A 26,969-nucleotide genomic window follows, 5' to 3' on the forward strand; every position below is an offset into this window, starting at 1 on the left:
ACCAGCAAATGAGGTAATTAGCATATAGCAGTGGTGTCCATGCGGGAATAGAGTAGGCGTGCTCGTGCATGGCTCAGGGGCTCGTTCCTGGATCGCTCAGCGGCCATATTGCATGCAGCAGCTCTTGCACTATTCAGCCACTCTGTGCAGAGCTTGCTGAATCCGGGGGATTGTTTTCTATATTCCCATATATTTTGTGGGAAATTTGAAATTTGTTTATGTAACATGAAATGCTGAAGAGATTTATAATATTATTTTGAGTTTTGTGAATATGAAATTTTATGTTTTTGGCTTATGTTATTAATGACATCGAGATACGTAATAAAAACCTCTACATTTTGGAACATGCATTCATTTAGTATGTCTAAGTGATAGTACCCACAATCTTCTGATTTTCTCAGCATTAAGAATAACTATGCTACCTGCAGAGGCATTGATACTAGCAAATGTTTATGTTCATCAGAGGGCACTCAGAGATGTTACATCATTTATGTTATTTTTACTCTTTTAATGAATAATTTCAAAATTATGCTGATTTGCTTTCAGCTGTTCATAGTGCTTGGCATATGCCTGATGTAGCCACCACTCATGGGTGATGACAATGCCTGTTCTGGATGATCTCAAATTGAAGGACTTCCAGCAACTGATGTGATTCTGCACAGCGATGCTTTACAGCACAACAAAGCATAGAACACCCTAGGACTCACACCCCTTTAGATCACCTTGGGAGACACAAAAAAAGAACAATGGTGGATGTTGTGTAATATCACATGGTACATAACCTGCCACACCTCATGGAGCATCCCATGAAATAGCCAATGGATGATTTTTGCACCAGTGATATTGTGTTCTTTTCAAGCCACATCTGCATGAACTGTTCCTTTTACTGTGAAGATATTTCCTGGTGTTGGGAACTGTCTCCCCTATCTCTTGTGCAAATGGTGATGGCTGGTCTGCATATCAAATTTCTGCTGACTTTGCTATGTTGCAAAGTAGATACCTAACTTAAACAAACTATACTGTACACCTCAAAGTCAGCTGCTAAGGTATCTGGCATCCTACAAAAAAAAGCTCTTCTGCTCTGTAACTGTAGCTAATCATTTGCTGTAAATATAACACATTTCTTTCTACTGTTAAAAGGCAACACAGTAGAGGGTTCAGCCATGACCACAGCTGTAGTATTGGCTTTCATTTCTAAATACCAGTACTGCACTCCTGTACTATCGGCACTCACCAGTCAGCCTGCCTAGCACCTTGTGCCCAGGGTATCCCCACACCTCCTACACCTGATAGTAGTTACACCACTGAGCTTCTGGCAACTGTCTTCAGCCATATCACATAGTCTACATCACAGATTGACACATTTCTTGTGCTAGCTTATTACAAGCTCTATGACTAGGGAGAAGGGAAGCTGCCCATCTCCATCAACATCCTGTTTGCTGCTGTCACAATTATCCCCTGGCCAAGGCAGCTTTGCTGGTGGCTGGTGTGCTATCAGTTAGGTGGACTCATCTGGTGCACACCTCTTCCTTGCAGTAGTGTTGTGCTGCATAGCATACACAGCAAAAGATCTTCCTGACATTGTCAGGTGACTTCATCCGTCCATCTCCCATGGTATCAAGACATCTGAAGTGAGCATTGAACAAGCCAAATACACATTGAGTAGCTACACAGGTCTAACCAAGGACAATATTAAAATATTTTGTCAGTGATCAGAGTGCACAGTAGTAACATCAGCCATGGTTCAGGTGGCATTGTGCATTGTATAACACATGATCTTATACATACATATTGGGTGGGGCATTACATATCTGGTACATTGAGACAAACGTATGCACTATAAGCAATAGCACCAAAACTGAATGAAGGAGTATGATACAGAAACAGTGTGAGGTGGTTGTGGTTATCCTGTTCTGTCATGGGAAACCACAGAAGCAGTTTTCCAAGTTTAATTAGTATATAAAGGTGGGGTCATCCAGAATCCTGGAAAAAGCAGATGGAAAGATACTGAGTGCAATACTGGAAAGTTCCTTTGTTCAGAATAATTGAGTCTATATCATAAGATCGAAGTTTCAAAACTTTGAATCTGATATGGTCGGCACCATATGATCGAAGTTTTGAAACTTTGAATCTTTTAACGGAGATCTCCATACAGCATGGAAAGGGAAGATTTCCCTTTTCTGCACTGTAGTGTGATCTCAGAGTTGGTATATTTAAGTAGTGGGTGTGGGGAGTGTGGCGTAGAGAGTTTAAATGGTTTCTTTGTGTAGGTTGTTGTGTTTGTATTACATTTTCAGAGTTTCAAAATTTCGATCATATGGTGCCGGCCATATCAGATTCAAAGTTTTGAAACTTTGATCATATAATACAAACCCGAATAATTAAAGAAACACATACCTTAATGTTTTAGCTGACAAATAAACCAAATGTTCCTTGAGATGCTTCATATGGTTGACACATATCACATTGTTTTCAGTAAATTATGCTTAAATCAGTAAAGATCATTGGTTTGCTTGCTAGTTACCCCATGGTATCTGATGCGCAGAGACTGTTACATATTTTGCAGCATGCATTTTTCTCTGTAATAAGTACTTGCTTCACTGCATTGTAGGGCATTGATGTAAATGAACCAGTTCTGCTGTGTCTGAATTTTTTTTTTTTTGCTGTACATACAGATATTTTCCTATATGCTAAATAATTCTATAATTACTAATCTCCCCAGTGCAGTTTTGAGACATATTACTTCTAAATTGCATCACTCCTGTTGAAATGGTTACACGGATTATTCAGAACCCCATCCCACTTTTGCAAATACATTCTGTATTACAGTAGCCAAACCTCTCTATACTACCATTGTGGTTTATGAAAATTATGAATATAGCAGAGGAAAGAGTGTATTGCCTATTAAAGTTTCCAATAAATGCATTCACTGCAAGTGCTACACAATCACTGAAGCAGCCAATTTACACAATAACATGTAGTAAAAATGTCTACATTACAGGTGTTGTACTATTACACTAAGCTTCACTTCAGTGACTCAGGTAATTGCAACATTTTTTCAGCATTATGTACTACTGTTTGAAAATAGTTATCACGATGACTCGGGTAATCATTATGTGTCTGTAGCACATTTTATTCAATATAAGAAACATCTCCAGGCAATTTGTAAAGGATGAAAAGGGACACTGTTTTCTATTCCTACATTTTTTAGGATTTTATTTTTCTGTGTAACAAGTGCCATTCTAATCTGAAAGTGTTTCAAAGTCAGCATATGAAGACATAACAAAAGAGTGGAAAATGCATTCACAAATACAAACACCTGTCACAAAATCAGTTATCCCAATAAAATATGTCATATTAAGATATATACAACTATACAAGTTGATATCATGTGCATCTTATATATTTACACAATGCATATGTTAAAGATATTCCTGAGGACACAGAATCAACCACAGGGCTGGCAGTAAGAGCAGTGGTAAAGGAATCACTTTCCATGATGTGGTAATTTGTGAGTCAGAGACATATTAGTTGCAATGAGAGAAGACCTCATTAACAGCTAATTTGCATGCCTCCATCACTTTTACCTACCACTAATGCTAAGCAGGACTTTGCTGCAATAGTTAACACTCATGGTCCATGCATCTCCTTGGTACAGGAACACCCACATTTGCTCTCCCACTCACACACATTCACACAGTCAAACACACACGCACACACACACGCACACACACACGCACACACACACACACAAACACACACACACACACACACACACACACACACACACACACACACACACACACACACACACACACACACACACACACACACACACACACACACACACACACACACACACAAAACATATACTTCTTACCTGTTCCTGAGTTGTCAGAACATTCCTAGTGTCTCTTCTTATTTATGTGTCCATGCTCTTATAAATCATTGAAACTTACATTTGGTCAGTAATAGCAGACATTATATTTTCATTCTTGTTAGTGTTCATAGACTGCATATTGATGATGAAGTTGTTGCTCTATTAACTTTTTTAAGAGAGTCACAGTAGTAGTTAAAATAAATGATCTCTCTCTGATGTCAGCATTGTACTGAAGCCTTCCCATACTGTCCCTTGTGACCCCTGGACTGTTGCAAGCACAGCTTTATACTTACTATTAATCAAACACACTAATGGATTAGCTAGTGTAGTGAGATAATGTTCTTGTCTTCTGTGTAAAGGGCTGCAGGGCATGAAAGCATTCCTCCTGTTTTCATTTTATGTATTTTTTAAGCAGACTTAAGTGATATTTTAATATATCCCTGGTATTTAGCGGTGATGCAGAAGGCTAATATCCTGTGTATGAGGTGAGAGGGTGCAACTTCATGGCATGCTACATTGAATAACCCTTGTGTCTTAGCGGCCGCCGTGACCCATTTTGTCTTTCTCTTTTTTTGTATTAAGTGCCTTTCAGGTACAATGATATTCCTGATTTCTAGTGTTCCTCCAACCCATGTCATTTTTATTATACTTTTTTATGTGCCTTTAATGCACAATATGCTGAGTATCCCTGGTTTCTAGTGCTCCCCCAGCAATGTAGCAGAGCTTGCTTGTTACTCTAGGAGAGTGTGCAGATGTGACAGCCCCACCCTCACACACATTTACACAGACACACACACCTACCTTACCACTCCCCCAGACATCCATAACTGAAACCTCCCAGGCAGACACGCACTCAGATTTAAGCTCAGACATGGATCCATGCATATACAGACACACATAAACCGCAACACTACTTTTCCAATAAGCTCCCCAACATTAACCTCAACAATAATGGGTGAACACAAGCTTTTGGCTGTGTTCATTAACACAAATGTCTGTGAACAGATGTGTTATTTTATGCATCAAAGGTATTCTCCGAATAGCTTGACTGATTCAGTGCTTTACCACTGGCATTTCCAGGAGAGACTACATGGCTAATTATTATATGCTTCTCTCATGGAGTACCTCATTAACATTTAGTATGGCTTGTGAGACAGCCCACTCTGGTGCTGTGTGTCTCCATGCTAAAGCACTGTGATAGCACAGACAATAAACACTAATTGGTTACTTAAGCAATAACAGGCAATGTGGTGTGGTTTATTGAATATTTACCCATGGTTGGTGTGGTTTAATCACGAGGGCAAAGCCTGAGTGATTAAATAAAGTCAACCGTGGGCAAATTTCAATATACCACAACCACGGAGTCGGTTATTGCTATTATACAATGACATTATTTAAGAAGAAAAAAACTTAATTTTCTTAAATAATGTCTTGGTATAATGGCGCATTACTATTCTTCCCCAGGTGGTGGTATACTGTTTCCTTGTGTTGATGTACTGCGCATGCATATGGGACTTCCGTTCCTACACATACCCAGTACATCAATGCTTTGAAACAGAAGCAATGGAGAAAAGAAAGTCTCCATTGGTCCGTTTTTTTTTCTTTTTTTATTTATTAAAAAAAAAAAGTTTTGGACACTTTATACCAACGGAAAAAAGTCCAGGTGATGGACCTTTTTCCGTTGGTATATTGTGGGATTTACAGCAGGCACGCTGGCCAATCAGCATGCACATTTTGAAATATTAATTGGGGGGCACTGTATAATGTGAGATATACAACTCATCTGCACCTCGCTATAACCTTTTTATATTCCTCGGATAACTAGGATGACTTTTTTGTTGATGATTTACTTCTACCAAATTGCAAATATATTGAAATGTACGTTTTAAACCAAGACACCTGTACCAAATATTTACCATTCCAGAAATGCAATCATTTTTGGAGTTGACAGCCATGAATCTCTCTTAGTGAACAAGTCAGAGAGTTAGTCAGCTACTTATTTCATTGTATTAACTAGATAAGACCCAGAAGGTAAAAGTGACTGCCTTCACTGGCAGAGCTGAAGCACAGATCTATTTACATGACGTGTTCACAGTATATAGCATATAGAGTATACATGTGAAAACTGTAGGAATCTGACATAGGAGTACATAATCATGCTCATAATCAGCTCACCCACTTAGCATTCTATGTTACATTAACAAATTTCATTCTCTGTATACCTTGGAAATAATTTTACGATTGACATCCACAATGGAGACTGTACTACTTATTTGTTTTTAGGTTTGACAATCCTAGAATCTATACTTTATTATATTTCTTACTGAAATCTAATTCCTAAATGCAACTCTAACAAATTATGTTTTCTATGAAGTCTGAATACTTATAATAAATGAAAGTCAGTACCATTATTCTATGAAATGAATTAGCATTGTTTAAAAAGAGTTTCCCCCTTATATTACATCAAATGAAAGGTAGCTCTGCATTGCTGAATGAAGGCATAGCCATCAGTCCTAAATAACAATAACCTTAGTCTTGCTGTTTGTTTTGGGAATGGAAATGAATAACACAAAAGGGCAAAAAATGATAACTTAAAGTAATTTATTCTGTGAGGTAGAATACAGTAAAGCTTTGTATGACTCCATTAGTCAATATAAAAGTAGCATTTGAATTAATGTCATTTTTTCCATCTGCTTCACATCATAAAAATGAAAGGAGACTAAATTACATTTCTGGTCATCCTGCTGGAGTTTCTATTGCATTTCTGCTGCAGTATTTTATTGCTAATGTACAGTAATGGGGCCGAAGGGAAGGCATATTGAAAAAATGTTTCTGATGCATTTATGCGACTTATGGCAGCTTTGTGTTTATGATTCTTCCACCGAGTTAAATACAATAGAGTGCATTGCTGCTTGTTACTTTTTTGTTTCTTTGGATGGGGAGGTCGGTATATTCACTAACATACTAATGTGGCATAACACTTGACATTAAAAATAAAATTTTTAACAGGAAGTTTAAGCATTAAAGTTTGTAATATATACATGAATAAATATGACTCAGAAAGTGAAGTGTGAGAAGATGTAACTATTCGTACATGCTGTGGAATTATAATTTTCTGGTAGTTGGCTCTACCAGGATATATCCTGTATACTAGATGGACTTTTCCAAGTTTATATATTATATATGTTTTGAAGAGAAACAGAGAAAGGAAACAAATATATTATTCATGGGTGTCTTTTGAAATTAAGATAACTGTAACTACATGTGTGTATGGGGGAAGACGTACTAATTCAGAGTTTGTTGCATCTCGGTGTCTCCCCTAACCCTTAATATAGGAGTCTGATTTAGTATGTGTAAGCAGTGTGAGGGTACAATTCACTGATTTCTGTATAAACTGTAGTTTATTTTTTGAAGTGACAAAACTTGTACTTTTGGGTCTTACTTCTTAAAGGGAACCATTTTTCTATGATATGGCTGTTATATTATGGAAGTCATCTGCATTTAGCTTCTTTGTTTTTTTCCTTCTAAGTGCATGTATTATCTGTATAAGTAATTTTATTTGAATCTGCATCTGAGGTGGTTATATGTTAGAGTGGTCATTGTATTGACTAATGTTTCAGCTTTTGCAGCCTCTAGTGAAGGTTTTCACACATGTTTGTTTTTATAACAGTATTATAATAATGTTCTTCCTACATAGATAGTACAATTCAACAAGCTCTGTTATGTGGACAAGATGGTATTACAAGTTATTACAAGTTTGTAAAGTATTTTATTTTTTTTTCATATAGCAACCACCTTTCTCATATAACAATGGTGTTATAATATTAGCATAATTAATTACACCTAAAAGAGAGAGAGACAAACAGAATCACAGCGAGAGACTGTGTAGTATGTCTTTTGACAGTGCTCGTCCACAATGAGTATTGCATTTTATTATGAAAAATAAAATTTAAGCTTCCATGCTTAAGAAAGTCAGGCAATGACAGTGACTACCTCATTATCATCACTATAAGGGACCGTCACAATGTCCGGAAGCTCTAGTGCTACAATTTCACTAGTGATCTATCCGCGGTCTAAAAAGATGCCTTCATCCCAAACTTAAAATGAATAAGCCAGAACTGAATGCTAACAGCTGAGAGATATGATTAATGATATGAGCTACTAACAAACTATGTGTGTGGTATAGGGTTTGGTTCTCTTCATGTTCCTACAGTGTAACCCTCAGCAAGTCATTTAACCAGATAGTGCTTTGTGTTAATTCGTAATTTGGGCTAAGCATACTAATGTTCGCCTGGACTGCATGCCTAATAACTACCTATAAACCCTTCAACTAAGTGACAGCATAACTCTCAAACTCTTAGCACAATAATGCTGGACAAAGTGATAAATAAGGGCAGTGGGGGGAAACAAATGTTCCAAATCTGGGACAGATTTTAAATATTTGTCTTCTAAATTTAGAAAGTTGATGCATTAGCAGGTTTTGCATTAGTATGCATTTTCTGACAGATATCATGCCTGAAGTTCAAATATCTCATTATTTAATGATGTCAATGCTTAGTAATTTACAAGAAAACCACAAATTATACGGGGAACAGACCAAAAATATAAGGTAAAAAGCTGGATATTTTGCACAAATATGAGTAGCTGAGAGGTATGGGTGACACTGAATCCATATTTAACAATACTTTCTTCAATTGTTTAAGTGTATATGCCCCTAAAAAAGAATCAAAGCAAAACCAGCTCCCTTACAGAAGTCATAAATCAGAGGAGAGAGAGAGAGAGAGAGAGAGAGAGAGAGAGAGAGAGAGAGAGAGAGAGAGAGAGACAAATCATGGGAAACCAGCAGAAAAAATAAGACAGTCTAATTTACACAAATATAAATACCTCAGCAATAGTACCAAGTAAAGAATCAAATTTGACAAAACACATATTACACAAATATCCAAACTTTAAATCAAATATTGGCTTATTACAATCACATTCATGCTCCCCCACCCCCACTATCTCTTCCACTGAAGAGCAAAAAAAAAAAAAAAACTTCACTGTGATAACCTGATCGCTACAGTTTGGTTGCTTATTCATCATAAAATTTGTGGTTTTCTGTCAGATTACTGAGGAATGAAGTGATTAAATAATGACAAACATTTGAGTTTCAGAGTTCATATTCCTCAGAAAATGCATGCTAACACAAACATTGCTATTCTAGCAATGTTTTAAGTTTATGAGAGCAATATTTAAATTTTGTCCCTGTTTTATGCCTTTTTTCCCCCATTAATTTTTTGCACTGAGAGGTTGAGATATATCTTGACCCCACCCCTCCACCTAGCTTTTCCACTGAACAGCAAAAAAGAAAAATAACAAAAAAATTACTATAATAGTTATTTGGTTATTATAGCTACTGCAGCCCCTGCTAGTTCTTCCAATGAAGAGCAAAAATAAATAAATAAGTAAACAACTTTCCTGCCCCCCCCCACTTGATCTTCCTTTGAAGAGCAAAAATCACTCTTTCTTTTAAACCGTACCAGACTGTTGCTAATGTTTAGACCACAAAAGAAGCACTGCAGCATTTGACTTCAAATGCAATATCTGCTTTTAAAAGCCGATGTTGTACTAACGAAAGAGAGGTCGTTCATTCATGATGATGAATTTTTTGTGCCTGAGGCATTGCCCCTCATTTCTGACACCATCTATGCTTCTGCACTTACCCACAATATTTCTCTATACCCATGATAACCTATCAGAATACAATAACATGGCACTAAATACACTGGTCTGCCCAGTTTCTATAATAATGACCCAGTCCATTAAAGAAAGCTATGTTTCCAACCTATGGAAAAATTTTTACACATTACCTATCCACAAGGGTGATGCATCCACAGTTCTTACTGACTGTAGACCACTCTCTATTCTATTTCCACTCTCAAACATCACTGAGAAATATATTCTAACAAAACTACTTTATTTTATGTTAGACAAAAATCTGCAAACTCCAACAGAGCATGGCTTCTGTTCTAATCATAACTCTCTTCAACTTCATAACCACTATAAATTGGGCCTATATTAAATCAGTGAATGCCTAAAAAATCGAATGCTGATTTATTGCCCCATGTAAGTGAAAACTTACAATCCCAAACACTTTGAACAGCAATTTTTTTTCCCAGGGGAAAAAAAATCACTGTTCTAAAAAAAATAAAAATAAAAATTTCAAAACATTACATAAAGTGGAGGGCTTTGACCTCCACACCCCCTGATGTTGGGGGCAGTGCCCCCAACACCCTCTCTACTTAAATATACCAACTCAGAGATCGCACTACAGTGAGGAAAACGGCAAATTAACAGAGGCGGCCAAGCAATTTCTTTCCTAGGGAAAGAAATCACTTATATGCCATTTCGCTATTTTGCTGTTTTGTGCTTTCAAGTTCGATCAAGACGCATTTGAAGAATTGCATCTTTGATTATATAATAGGAACCCTATAAATCAAAACAGAAATTGGGGAAACCCAGTCTCTGCAGTCTTCTGTGACATAACAAAGGCTTTTCACTGTTTCACACAAAACAAACTGCTAACTGCTGCAAAAACTGTCTTCCCTAAGCTTAGATAAACCCACACGCACTTGGCTCAACAGCAAAATAACGTCTTCCCTATCCTTCCTACCCAAGGACTCTATTTTTGGCCCTGTCTTGTTCAACATATTTGTGAATGATGCCACAAAGGAAGGAAACGTGCAAAAATCATTCACTGTGTGGATAATTCCACTCTTATCTATACTGTTAAATTTTATATATTTTTCCTTTGTTGACCAGGTTAGTCCCACTATGCTAGTTGCCTCTTTTTAGGGGAGACCTAAGAGGATATTTATACTCCTAGGGAAAGTTTGGCTATGGCATCAGGGAATGTCCTCTACTTCTTTTGCTAGGTGTTATGTGATCCTTTACATCATAGGATGCAAGGCTGTACCAGCCAGGTAAAGAACAAAGTTAACAAAGCCCAAAGAATAAGCCAAAAACAAATCTTCATTCATCATGACTAAATAATCAAAAATTTAATGATAAAAAACCTCAGTGTATATAACAAAAATACAAGGATTCCGTATGTATACACAAAGTGCAAAGGTAAGCTCTTTCACAGTTTGTTCAACACTTCATCAGACCTAATTCAAAAGCACTAATCAATCATTACCTTGAATATCAGCATAGGATTCCCCATCCAATCAGCAATGTATTACCTGACCAGTCACTAAACAGAATCAGTTCATTTATAAAGAGTTCCATCATTGTGACAGTAGATGTAGCTCCTTGATTCAAACAGTGAATCAGATTCAACTAAAAGCTTAAGTCTTACAGAACAACCAATCAGAGATATAGCAGCATGCTGATTTTAAAAACAATCATATAAATGACAATGTAGACTCAAACAATGTAGTAACAACATTAAAGAATGAGAGTAACATGACTGAGCATAATAATCAGACTGAGATGATAGCAGATCCAAATTCAATTTTTATGGCATCTACGAATAAACAAACAACCATTGACATACCACCATCTACTTCATCAAATATGCCACCTTTTTCCTTCATAGAGCCCCAACCCATTGCACAGGAACACAGAAAAGGTCACTCAAGAAGCAAAGTGAGAAAAGGGTGGACTCGGAATCAACCCTTAATGGATATGAACACAGGGTTTCAACCAGGAGCAAGAACGGGTTAACTTAATTTTCAATATTTCTTCTTCTGTGCTGTCTGAACAACAAGTTGACCTTCTTAATAAAGGATTATCCTTTATTCCAGCACAACACTCTGAGCTAATAGATACACTGATTAACCTGAGACTATTTACAAGCACTTAGGATTCTTTTTCCACATAACGATACACCTGTGAACACTTTAGAAAAAAAAGTACATTTATACCACCTTTGCCTCCCTCATTAGACAGCTTTATTAATCTTTGTGAGAAGCAAATCCATGATCCTACTTTTTACAATATGGCACCCAATTAATCTAGAGCACTTAGAGAATTAAAAGAGAACTCCACTTTAGAAATTCATCCTGGTGACAAAGGGGGTTGTAGTTATGAACAGACCTGACTATATTGACAAAATGTATGCCCTATTTAATGATGAAAATACTTACCAATGTTTGTTTAAATATCCATTGCAAGCTTTGATTGATCAAGATACACTTTCGTATTCATGATCTTTTACTGACTGTTGTGATATCTTATGAACTTTTTACATATTGTACACTAGAGAATTCAGTAATACTTATATGATATGCTCTACCAAAGGTCCATAATACTCCAGTAGACCTCCCCTTATGTGACCTACTGTGTCCACTCGGAGATGGCTGATGGAGCATTTGTCCATATTCATTGAAAAATGCATTCAACCCATACCAGATAATGTTCATAGTGTTTAAAAGGATTTTTAAGTGATCTTTTTTAATGGTCAAGAGACCAAGATCTTAATCACAAATTTTTGCTTGTGACTCTTGACATTACTTCACTGTTCACAGCCATCCCTAATGCTGAAGGTATTGACAATATGAGACATTTTTAGCTGGAAATACTGATTTTACTGGCTCTAACATAGAGCTTCTTTGTATATTATTAGAATTAATTCTTGAGAATAGTGCATTTGTTTTTGGAAATGAGATCTAGTTGCAAAAAACTGGTGTAGCCATGGGAATAGCCTGCTTCAATAGCTATGCCAGTTTAATGCTGGAGGACTGGGAATTTGGACAGGTTTTGAGTTCTAACCCTTTTGCTCATAATATAATCTACTACAAACATTTTGTAGAAGACGTTTTTCTCATTTTGGATGATACACCACAGAAATGAAATGAATTTATTGACTATATGCATAATACAATTACATTTTTAAGCTTCAGTAACAAGTTCTTGGATAAATGCATTGATTTCCTAGATATAACTGTCAATAGGGCTGCCATAGGTAATATGAAAGCAAGTATTTATAAAAAATGTGTGCGAAAAATAATCTGCTACGTAAGAGTGGTATGCACCCAAGACATATATCTAGGAATATATTAAGTAATCAGTTCTTGAGAGTGATGTGCCTGCATAACAATGACAATGATTTACATGGAGTCTTTGACAAAATGAAATCTGATTTTTTGACTAGTGTTTACTCTTCTGGTGATGTGGAAAGAATCATTCAGAGGGCCTAGTCCAAGAGAAATATACATGGTAGACCATTTTTGTCAGATAACATTATTTACAGACGATAATGTGAATGCTGTTTTAGCCAATAATCAACCTAGAGTTCTGTTAAAATACTCCTGTGACATAGATACCATTTGTAACATCATAAAAAAGACCTGGGGCTATACTCTGGGCAGATGATAAGGTTAAGAAAGTAGTGGGAAATATGCCAAAGTTCTCTTTTAAAAACAATTTGTCATTGAAACGACAATTTTGCTACAGAAAAGAAAGGGTTAACATTCACCTTCAGTTTGAACATAAAATCACATTTCTATGCTGCAGTTGTAGTGCCCGTAAATGTATTTCAGTTAATACTTTGTTTATTTGTAAGCCCTCGGGTCTCAGAGTTATATTTGATTTTCATACAGACTGCAGAAGCAAGAACGTTATATACCATGCAAACTGCAGCTGCTTTACATCTTTTTATGTAGGTAAGACAAATCGGCAGCTTAGAGAAAGGATCTTACAACACATGAATGACATTAGACATAAGAGATTAGATAATGCATTACATAAACATATCAGTGAAGCAGTAGGTAATCATTCTTTTAATTTTATAGTTTTACAGATGATTAATGAAGACGTTAGAGGAGGAGACATCTGCACTTTAACTGAGAAATGCGAATTAGATTGGATAATGGAAATGAAAGTGTACAAATAACACAGACTTAATAAACACATTTGTCTAAAACCCATTTTAAAGTCACACACACTTCCCCACTATTCACTAGCCACTACATAGGGTGAATGTTTGTTTATATATGTATATATATATATATATATATATATATATATATATATATATATATATATATATATATATTTGTACTGTTATTTTAGTTATTGACTATTTCATCATATTTTTTATTTGTTTTTATGTTTTGTATTTGGATGCTTACTTTTATAGAGATGCTTAGTTGTTGTAGTTATATTTATTGGGGGTAATTCAATAAGTCCTGCAAGGAGTGATTCTCCATGTAGGAATAGTGGCACGGCCCAAACACGAAGTCAGGAGGCTGAGTAATCCAGGAAATAAGGCTAGGGGTGTGTATGAGCTTCCCAGCACTGTCCAGGCATGAAGGCAACCACATAATGCAAATCATCTAATTTGCTGGTGAAAACCATGCAAATGAGGTGAATTACTGAACCAGGAAGCAGACAGGCATCCGTGTAAGAGTCATGTATGCGGTTACTAATCGTGTACTGGAATGTAAAAATAAAAAAGAGGCCATGACAACTCACATAAAGGCATGTATTAGGTGCAGTAGGCATGCCAATGGCCAAAACTATGGCCATTGACATTTAAAACTGATGCAATTAATGAGAAATCAAAGTTTTTTTTAACACATATGACACGAAGTGGTGTGCAGTGACGCAAAACAGTATAGATCATAAAATTAAAATTAAAATAGCAAAATATGAGATATAAAGCTATACTGAAGTTCCCCATTATACTGGCTAGTAGGCAGAGTCATACAATGGCAGGTTATAGTGATTGCTAAGGACATAGGCTCTGGTGTAGTGCCATAACTAGGATATACGCAATTAGGTGTATGTAAATAAGCTAAATTTACTGAATAGCAAAATGGGCCACCATGTCTACAGGTACCTAACTGTGTATGGACTACAATGTGGTAGTGTAGGCAGAAGAGGCAGCTGACATTAAAAGGGGGTGTGTCATGGTTTGTTTAAGCACGTTGGAGCTCAGCGGCTCCTGTTTGTGCTAAGCTAAGTACAGCTAAGCAGGGGGTGTCTGAGACTGCTAAGCTGTGCTTCCTTGGTTAAAGAAATGCTGAGTGTGTTCATGTACAGGTGATAGGCCTTTCTGCTCAGCAATATTTACACTTGCTCCATGGGTTTGCGTAGTGTGGGGCTTAGAAGAGGAGGAAATTGGAAAAAAAAATAAAAATAAAAGGAAATAGCTGACAAAAGTCAATCAAGTATAAATGACTAATAAGTCCTCTGCCACTCACATTGGCCCACTCTAACCCCTCAATAATGTAGCTGGCAGGTGGAATGTATCATACTCAGCCAAACACACAGACTGCATCTGCAGCAGACCACTATAAAGTATGACATCCTTCAATCTGATTTTTCCCACATACTCTGTACCATTGGAGTACAGACTTGGGAAATTTGACAGACAAAATGATAGGGGCTGCTGCTGCTTTGCTACATCTCTATGTGCTACAAGCTGATGGCAGTGATGAGGATGATGCTGACAACTGGCCCAGACTGAGAAGGAGAAGAGTGTTCAGACCCAGGGTAACCTTTCAGGGGCTCCATGAGCTGGAAATAGTAGAGCACTATAGGGTGGACAGGGACATTCTACAGCAACTCACCGAGCTCTGCCACCCTCACCTCAGACCCAGAGCCAACAGAGGGGAACCCATCCCAATAGAAACAAAGGTATGTGTAGCCTTAAGAATACTAGCAGCAGGTACTATCCAAAGACTTACTGGGGATATCATGGAGGTCTCACAGGCATCCGCATCCAGGGTACTCCACCAGTTCCTGGATGTCATGCTAACACATGCCAGTGAGCACATTTATTTCCCCAACACCCTTGAGGAGGACCACCAATATGCATCGCTTCCACTGTGTAGCACACTACCTAGAGGTACTGGGTGCCATAGACTGCACTCATATAGACATCAGAGCACCACCCAGTGAAAACTGCCAGGTTGTGTGCAATGCCAAGGGCATTATCACCAATCTGTGTGCTGGCAGTCCTGGCAGTTATCACGACTCCCATATCTGGCATGCCTCACAGCTGTACCAGGCATTTGCCAGGGGGGGACATCCCATATGGCCATCTAGTGGAGGATGCTGGTTATGCACTGGAACCGTTGATGATGACATCCATCAGAAATAGAAACAGACCCACTGAAGAATGCCATAATGAGGCACACGCACAAACTAGGAACATCATAGTGCATGTGTTTGGGCTGCTCAAGTCACGGTTCCGCTGCCTTGACATACCTGGTGGAGCCCTGCAGTACTCTCCAGCCACATGTGCACACATGATCATAGTATCTACCATGCTACACAATATGATCCTGTGGATATAGCTGCAGCAGGAACAACACCAGGAAGCCCATCATTGCCAAGCTCCCCACATGCACAGGGGGACTAGGAGGATGAACCCTCTCAGCCTGTCCCTATAGTCAGATAAAGGTGTGTCCAGTATGCCCTTACCTTGGCAAAGTGGCAATGCATAAAACATACTCTTCCACCCTAGGGGCCCAGGGACAGAGACCTCACCCCGACTCTCATACACACAGTAAAATGGATGCCAGCCACATCACAATACCTATACCTTACCATGTATAGGCCTTGTACTGCTTGCACCTGACAGTGAGCCCTGAAGCACTGTCCTCTCAACTGTTGCTGGCACAATGTAAGTCCCTTTTATTAACAATAAATGAATGGAGTAGTACACTGTGGAGGCATATGTATAGTATTGCTTTTTGTATGCCTGGGAATGGTATGGTTTACCAGGATAGCAGCATACAATGGACAGCTATGTGGGACAACAGGAACTCTCACCCAAATACTGGCTGACCCACAATATGTAGTAGGCCCTAAGCCAGCAAAATCCACTGCACTATGTGAAGGACTTACAAACAGGGTCAAAGACAAATGCATGGACATCAATGTTAGAGTCCCATACATAGCTCTAATCCTCTTACAGCAAGAAATCTGCACAAACCCATAAATAAATGTGGGGCAGAGGCCCATAAACAGGGACAAGTAATAAATATTGCACTTACAAACATAGAAATTTGATAGAATAACAGCCATTGCAGTTGCATGAAATCTCTGAAGGTCAAGAAGTCTGAAAATCAAATGTCTGTCATTACTTTCTAACTTCAGTCTTTAATGAATTTACCATTATTTGCCACACAACCACAATTTTATGAAAAATGGACCCAAAATATGAGCTAAACATCTGCACAATCTGTGAAGATGTGTACACTTGAGAGGTATGCCCCCTCCCCTCAACACACCTGTGTTCACATAGAACTACAGTAACATTCATGTCTGTAAGGTGATAGCAGCAGGCCACACATTCCCGGGGCTGTCACAATCATCTTGATGACTTGTTCCATTTCTAAAATATGCAGGGGTCAATATGCTATGTATGTTTATGTTTAATAGTGTCAGTAAGTAGACACCACTTATTGGTGGCTGTTGAGGCTTAGTGATCTAAGTACAGTACTGTAGTTAGTAGGCTCCATGGTTTGAGACGGGCAGTGGCAATTATTTTGCATGTCAGCTATGCCAGTGGTAGGAGTTGTACACACTGGCCAGAAATCAATATTTGCTACCACAGGAAAGCTGAACAATGGAGAGACAGGGGGCCACACATATGGACAGTATACAAGTCTGAGTAACCTGCACAGTGCCTACTACAACAGCAGATTGTGACAAGTCAGTCGAGTGCCAGGATATAAAGTCTGCCACGTCACTGTTTCAGTACTGACAACAAGTCAGTGGGCACCATCCATACCCGCGGAATGACAGGGTGTCACAGAATGTCCACATGTATGCCTCATATATCTGTTCTGCTTGACATAACATTGCATTTCCCTGCCAAACTATTGGCAAACCAATAAAGGCTGATGTGAAAACAACAATGACAGACAGTAGAGATGCAGATGTCATACCCATAAGTAAATTCAAGCTAATACGAAACCATTCTACTAACTGTGCACATTTGGAAGAGCACTATAAAGAGCCTGCCCCCATGTCTGGGCCTGCGTCTGACTGTTTTTATATGGGTCTGTCTAGATGTCTGTCTGTAACAGTCTGAGAGCTATGGCCAACCTGTAGCCTTACAGTAACAGTGCAACACAAAGGACCACAGCAGATGTATGGGGCACAATAATGGACAACCTGCTAAACAAGTACAGTCAGAGATGTGAGGTCTATAACCCCATGTGTGATGTTACAACTTCTACCCAACTCACACCATAAATACAAATACATAGCAGCAACTGTGGACAAAGGCTGTGACTGGACTACAGAAGAACAAAGAGACACATATAAGGGGAAGGAGAATCACTGGCCAGACAAACATAGAATGTGCACACTAGAACAATTTCTGCTTTAACATAGTTCCCTGTATGGGGTCAGTAAAAAAATGTCTGTTAGTGCTCCCTCACATTACTCTATACTAATCTACTACTCACATAACAGTAAATCACAGTGCTATGTAGAATATACCACACATATTATGGAAAACTCTGCTTAGTCCAATGCACTCTGTACCCACACCAGAATATGATTCAGTTAATAAGGATAGCACACAGCCAAGAGATTCCTCACACAATATATCACTGAGGTGCTGTACTCTTTACACAGGTTCATCAGCCCATCAGCTTTAGCACACAAAATCCTGGACTGGACTACAGCTACCTCTGGAATGAAGTCAAACTCTTAATAGTGAAGGTCTTACTGGGCATGCTGCTACACTTTGAGAATTACAGCCCATGTAAAAACCCATATCTGACTATACAACTCTGTTGTCAAGATATGTCTTCGCATACACTCAACTATGTACACCTTAACTGTGTCTCCCCTACCCCATCAGACAGGATTACCAGCAGCTATCTGGAGGTGGCACATATGTGATATATCTGCATCTGTTGAGTATGATTGATATACATTTATATAGGTAACATATACAAATATAACAATTATAGACAGGCAGAGATGGGGAGGGAGAGACAGACAGAGATGGACAGAGAGAGACAGACAGACAGAAGAGGTATAGAGAGACACAGACATCCTGAAAGGCATAGAGTGATGTCCTGGTGCAGATATTTGAACACCAATTGTAACCACCGGCACATGCCAGTACAAACGTGACCTCCAAAGAGTAACTGTAGTGAGGTAGGGGTTGTAATCTCACTTTACCTGCCTTGTGTGGTGTGGTATGTGTGTGTGTGTGTGTGTGTGTGTGTGTGTGTGTGTGTGTGTGTGTGTGTGTGTGTGTGTGTGTGTGTGTTTCTAGGTAAAGCATTGTGAGACCTTTTCCACCCAGTAAACCCCCCATTGCCCTACTTTACAAGGCCTGCTGATGTCATTCACCTTAGAAGTCCCTTTGGACACTCTTTAGTCCTATAATATCCACTGTGCATGCAAATAAATACGTAGTATTATAGTACATAGAGATAGTTAGGTAGGGGTTTCAATCTCAGTACTGGCAACTGAGTGTGTTTATAATGTTAAAGTATTTTGAGATCTTTTCCACCCAGTAAACTTCCAATTCCCCTACTTTACAAGACTTGCTGATGCCGTTCACCTTATAAGTACCTTTGGACACTGTTCAGCCCTCTAAGCTCTGTGGTGCATGCTATAAATATGTGGCACTATAGTACATGTAACTAGATAAATAGTGGTTCTAATCTCAGTATTAGTAACTGTGTTTGTAGGTTAAAGCATTTTGAAGCATTTTCCACCCAGTAAACTCCCCATTGCCCTACTTGACAAGGCTTGCTGATGTCATTCACCTTAGAAGTGCCTTTGGATGCTCTTCATTCCTATACACTCCTTGGAATACATGATAATTACATAGCACTATAGTACAGAAAACTAGATAGATAGGTATTCAAATCTCAATACTGGCAACTTGGATAATGAGTGTGTTTGAGAGCCATATTCTCTGTGTGTGCTGGTAATACCATTTTGAGGGCTTTTCCACCCTGGTGACCCCCATGTCATTACTTTACTGGGCCTGTTCATGTCAACCACCTTAGATCCACTGCTGGACACTAAGCATATAAGCTTCATGGTGCATGTAATAAGTAAGCAGCACTATAGTACATACAACTACAGAGATAGGGGGTTGAATATCAATGCAGCCAACTATACTAATGAATATGTGTGTGTGAAGCATATCTCCTGCAGCTGTTGTGTGCATTGGTTATACCATGTTAATGCCTGTTGACCCCTCCCCCATGGCATTACTTTAAAGAGCCTGTTGTCATCATCCACCTTAGATACACCATGTCAAACTCTACAGGCCATACCAGTCATCTGTACAGATGTATGCAGAATGTCCAGATACTTGCTACATATATGTAGTCTGTGCCTCATAAGGGTATTATGACAATCCATGGCAAATATGTGACAGTTGCCGTACTGACAGACATGCCAGCTTCAGACATCATACCCATCTGAAATGTCATGCTGATACAAGATCTGTTACCCTATCACTCGTCTAGGTTTGTAAGAGCAATTTGTGAGAACAGTCCCTATTTTGTGTGGTTTATCCCACTAGTCATGAAGGCATTTCCAAGATTAATTGGTGTAAGAGGTTGTGAGTTATGTCCCTGTCCTAGAATCTCCATGGTGCATGCAATATGTATGCAGCACTATGGCACATAAAAGTAGATAGGTAGGTGTTCTAATCTGACTCTTGCCAACTGTGTGAGTGTATGTGTTTCTGTATGCATATACCCTGTGTCTGTCTTATTTGTGTACAACTGGGCCATACAGTTGACATCATGTGTGTGTGTGCCTGGAGAGGTGATGTTCAGCTGGGTCACAGAGAGGAGCTGTGTGTGTCTGGTGGTGACCTGCATATGATAGTTATGTGTTAGTATGTGTATGCACACAGTCAAGCCATGTTCTAGTCTTACACAAGGGTATGTTGGACAGCTGCAGACAGTGCATGGCAGGATGTACAGTTCACCATGTCCAGCCACAAACATGAGAAATGCTCCTGCCAGAAGTGTCACTGGCATCACCTTGCCCAAGGCCAGATGCAGTACTACTTCCTAATCATGACCACTGTCTGCTGGGTCCAATTTCCTCAAAGGACTGTCCAGGACCATGTGCCATGGCCTGCTATGTTGTGGTGTGGACAGCACCCTTTTTTTGGTAGTCCTGGTGGTAAAGCTACTACAGGAGTGTGAATGTGCATGGCCATGTGGGCTCTCTCTGATGTTGTTGCTGACCTACATCCACATGTCCGACACCCTACTTCCTCCACATGTTCAAGCACAGACATTGCATGGTTAAGAGTTTTTAAGTTAAGTCCCTGGCATATAATCTCCGTGGCACATGCGATATGTATGTAGCACTTGGGTACATATAAGTAGATAAGTAGGTGTTCTAATCTGACTATTGTCAACTGTATAAGTGTATGTGTTTTTGTATGTATATTCCCTGTGGCTGTCTTGACTGTGCGTATACGATGGTCATACCATTTTGTGTGGCTGTTCCGCCCTGTTAACTTCCTCATTACCAACCTAGTCAGGGCCCCTACATATGTCATTCACCATAGAAGCACAGTTACACATTTTCTAGCACAAAGGCACTGTGGTATGTGCAATACTCATGTCAGTCTGTGTTGTACATAACAAGATAGGTAGGTGTTCTAATCAGAGAAGTGTCGACTCTGTGTTCATGTGTGCTTCAATGCATATCCCCAATCAGCTATGTGTGTGTGTGCCTGTGATGGTTCTACCATGTCAAGGGCCTCTGAACCCCCCATTGGCAATCCTAACATACTCTGCAATTGTCACCCTAGTGAATGGTTGTGGCAGACACTGCAACACTATAATAGTGGTGTGGTGCTTGTTTTATGTATATAGCAGTATCATATGTAAAACTAGGGAGGTAGAGGCTCTACTGTCAACAAAGGGAGGTCATGAGTGTGTGTGTGTGTGTGTGTGTGTGTGTGTGTGTGTGTGTGTGTGTGTGTGCATGTGCGTGTGTGTGTGCGTGTGTGTGTGTGTGTGTGTATGTATGTATATCCCCTTGCAGCAGTCTAACTGTGTTACGACCACCAGCATACCTCTCAAACCCTCACAGCCATACAGAACAGTGGGGCAAAGGCCAAACATTGAGAACAAGCTTCACATATTGCTGTGATACACATGAAAAGTAGATATCAGAACAGGTTGTGCATTTGAATGCACTTTCCAAAGGGTATGTGTTGTGACATGACAATATCTGTCATTGATCTTAAATGTTAGTCTGTCATGCTTTTCCAACAATTTGCCAGAAAACCACAATGTTATGACAAATGGAATCAAAATATGTGGCAAACATCAGGATATTCTGCAGACATATGTAGATGTCAGAGGCATGGCCACCATCTGTACCACCCTGCAGGTTCCAGTCCATATTTGGCAAGGTGTGACCTGTGATGGCAACTGAAATAATACAGAGGTCCTGAGAGTGTAGGGCAACAAACATTTCATAAAGTTGTCTACTAATTGCATAAGCAGTTATTGCACATCAGAAGCACCTTAATGTTATGACAAATAGCATAAGCTAAGGTAATGTCACACAAAGAAGGTGTCATAGTAGGACACCAAAAGAAGTCCTGTGTGTTGCACTTGCAGTGGTTATGGTATGTTCTGCCAACTGTCACGTTACTACAAGACGTGTCCCACAGTCCACATTTGATAACCCGTCAACCACAATCTGTGTCACCTATGTGTGTGCAATATGTAGACATGTGAAGGCCCTGTTTTTAGCTGCTGCACCCAATGACCCACATGTATATATGCATGAATGTTAACTGGCATCACCCACATATGTAGGTACTGCCTAAGGCTATGTCAGCTGTAAGTATTGTGCAGTCTGTCATTGAACCACAAAATGCTAATACACTACAATTGGCCATACAGTGGGTATGGAATGGTGACAAGGTCCTAGCCTCATGCTGAATGCAGACAACAGTGCCAGCATACCATACAGCAAGGACATGGCCCCAGTTATCCCCACATCAGAACCAACCCCATAAACACACAGACTGCAATGACAGATCTGGGTACTCAGGATGCAAACAATGTTGCATTCAGGCAGCAAGTAGTGGCAGTGGTCAGAAAATGTTTATATGAGGTTCACCACACAGGTAAAGGGACTGCAGTGAGACAAATGGTGGCCAGTACCTCTGAATAGTCCTCACTCAGTACAACAATACAGTACAACAATACATTTGCAGCATAGCCGGTTTGCTATGCACCTATACAGACATCTGCAGAAACTGTAAAGGCTATGTTAACACCCACAAATTTCAGCCATAGCCCTCAACCCCTGTTCCATGCAGACAGCCTGTAATCAGTACTGCCCTACTGGTTATTATTCAGGTTGTCCACAGGTGCCTGTGGCATGCCTAGATGGCAATGTTGTACTCAGCCCTTCAACAGTTGCCCCATATACGAGACTATAAATCTGTGCACATTACTGGCACGAGAGACCTGCATCGCATATGAAATAGCAAAAACACATACTGGAAAGTCAGGTTTGCCTCCCAGATGCTTCCCTGTGTCAGGACTACACTCCCCAAACATGTCAAACACAATACCATGCATACCCTCATCAACTGCATCAAGGTTGAGTGAATGAAAAAACAACATCTGTCCCTGGGGTTCAATCACTGTCCAGCAATGATATAGGCAACAGGTGCTGGTCAATGATTCTGTTGGGGATAAAGTAATGGCTAGGCTTTAAATGGGCCTAGGGCCAGTAGTCTAGTAACATCCTCTGTATCTATGACCTGTGATCCTACAGAACACCCAGGTGACATGCATGAAGACTAGCTGGTTGTGTCATGCATATGCATGCAAAGTTACACTGTCTGCTCCCATTGTCCCTCACACACTGTTGCACGCATAAGCACTTAGGTAAACATGCACATATACAGCCATACCTTAGAAATGAAAATGTCTCTGTGCTTCCACACTTCCATACTTGGCTTCGGTAATGGCAGCAGCTCCCCAGGATGTACACACACAGACACCTGGAATAGAAACAGAATAAGGTCTGTGAGACAACAGTCAGTCAGCAGTACTCACAGCAATAAAGCATCATGGCACAAAGGTGCATACACTTCGATGTGTACTCATGACAATTGGAAGCAGACAGCTCCTTACATGGCATAACAATAGTACACTACACACTGACATTACTTGTACTATATTCACCCTGTGCATCAGACATATATTAGCATGTCCCTGCATCGATGGTATGGATAACAGAGATGAGGCACAGGTGTCATCACATGGAGAGGGTGTGGTGTGGAGTTGCCAAAGGCCTAGAAGTGTGATGTCTGGAGAAGTGGTGTTTAGCTGGGCCATGGAGAGGAGCTTTGTATGCCTGATGGTGATCTGCATGTGATAGTGATGTGTGAGTGTGTGTATGGACACAGTCAAGCCATGTGCTATCCCTACACAAGGGAATGTTGGACAGCCACAGACCGTACATGGCAGGATGTACAGTTCACCATCTCTGGCCACAGACATTGGAACTGGTCCTGCCAGGAGTGTCACTGGCACCACCTTGTCCAAGTCCAGATGTGGTACTACTTCCTGACAGTGACCACTGTCTGCTGGGTCCATGTCCCTTTTGGGACCAGACAGAACCATGTGCCCATGACCTGCTGCACTGTGATGTGGACAGCATGCTCTCTTCTGTAGTGCTGGTGGTACTGCCACTTCAGGAGTGAGAATGTGCATGGCCACTTGGGATCTCAGCTGATGTTGTTGCTGACCTACGTCCATGTGTCCGATGCCCTACTCCCATCACATGTTCAAGTACAGACACTGCACAGTTAAGGACTGAGAATGTCTCACCCCACCATCTATCCACAACATCAGAAAATTGACATACAGTATCATCAATGCTGTGGAGGGTGTCTCGCATGCCAGGAAGTGTTGCATCAATGACCCTAAGTGTCTGTCTGGTTAATTGTTCACAACGTGCCTGTGCCTCCATGATAGACCGAAACATGCGTCGGGTGGCACATGCTGAGACACCTCTGACAGGGGCTGGGTGGGCAGCAGTCTTCTTTTGAGCACCCCTATCAATCTGCCTGTGTGGAACCTCGCTAGTTCTCTGGGTATGGCTATTGTCTACAGACACAAATACCATAATCATCACACTACCCTGTTCAATGCCACCACTCTTTGACTGTCCAATATCTGTGGCTGCTGGGGAATGGGTATGTGTGGGCATACTGACTGTGTGCGGAGACATTGGGGGTGGAAGTGAGATATTAACTAATGGCACAGATTCAGCCTTGAACAACCCAACCTGTGCCTCACCATGGCCACCATCATCATCAGAGTCTGATGAGACACCAACATCAGGTTGTGGGTGGGAGAGACCCCAACCCTCATGTTCACCTGTGAGGGGAAAACAACATAAGTAAATTACTTCCTGCACTATAATATTTGCTGATCCACACACACACACACACACACACACACACACACACACACACACACACACACAAACACTCAAGTGGGGTGCCACAAAGGCATCATACAGACCACACCTTCAGACTGATGCCATGCACAACACGCAATTAGACCACAACAAACACACTCTGGACAGGCCCTCAACAACATGCAGTGCAGCTGCATACAGCTAATGTGGCTACTACTATACACCTGTGAGATACGTGAGAAGTAGGAGTATGTGATGGACCTTCACCTAAAAGACAGTGCACCCGTGTACACACTACTAATGTACTCTTGTATAGCACAGTGGCTATACCTACACAAATGTATGTGCCAATATGTTACAGTTCCTGCAAATAGGCTCCTGTGATGAACAATATGATGCACTGCAGTGAACCCCACCACAAGTGAACATGCGCATATTGCAATATGGCTAAGCTTAACAGTTATGTGCATGCAAAACTGTCTGCCCTTAATATATCTAGGGTATAGGTGAGCCACAACATGACAGCTTCACACTCACTGGCTTCAGGTTGATGTTCCCTGACCACACCAGAGGGACATATGAAGTTGTGGGGGAGTGTTACTGTCAGCACACACACATGTGGCAGTGGTACAGGATAATCTGTGCATTTATAAACATGTACACTACAAGCTGTGATACTACCCAGATTGCTGACATTCACAATACATATACGCATGTGTGCATTACAAATCCCCACCCACAAATGCAGATTGTCCTGACATATGCATACAGGTATGCAAAGGCTGCCACTATGAATACTACTGTATTAATGTGATGCCCATTGGGGGCTTACCTGGAGACTCCTTGGCTGTGCAATCTGTGCCACCCACCTCCATGACATATGGAGCCATGGTTTCCTGGGAAGTGGTGGCTGAAACAAGGTTTGCAAGGAACTCCTCAGTGGCTGAGAGTGGTGTTTGAGTAGCAAGCCTGTGCCAGCATGGTCCCTGGTCACAACTGCAGACATTTGCTGTGCATTGTGTATGAGGTTTGTGGCATGGTGCCAGACCTGTTCATAGCTCCTGTCCCTGTGACCAACATTATTGACATTTGCTACCACTTCTGCCCACAGGGCAGTGCGTTGTTGCTGGTTTTGTTGGCTCCTTCCCAACAGTACCCCATGATGGAGTCTGAGGGCATCAGTGATTGCAGCAGTCTCCGCTTCTGTGAACGTCAGGTTCCATCTTGGGTACATCCCACTTGAAAGACATGAACAGGGGAACACATCACAGTACCACACACATTGGCCACCATTATGTACAGACCCTACACATCCATTTTGCCAGCACTATCCACCACTAACGTTCACATCATACCCCTGCCATCTATCAGTGCAGTCTGCGTGTGGGTATCAGCAACATACTGGCATTACAACATGAATTGGCCACCTTATCCTGATGTTTCATACCCCCCCCCATTGAGGACCATAAATGTGGATAATTCTGTTTGTCATTCACATCACACAGCACATGCAACAGCTGGGGACATCACAAAGGTATTCCACCAGGGAATAACAGGCAATCAAACATCTACCATACACCTATAGACTATAAGGCCAACCCTCTACCTGGTTTCATACATACTCCTCAGGAGTGACCTCAATCTGGCATGCCAGGCAATCACAGGCTCCACATTGTTG

This window comes from Protopterus annectens, chromosome 5.part1 (assembly GCF_019279795.1).
Source record: "Protopterus annectens isolate FY-2018-M chromosome 5.part1, PAN1.0, whole genome shotgun sequence".
Lineage (NCBI taxonomy): Eukaryota > Metazoa > Chordata > Ceratodontiformes > Protopteridae > Protopterus > Protopterus annectens.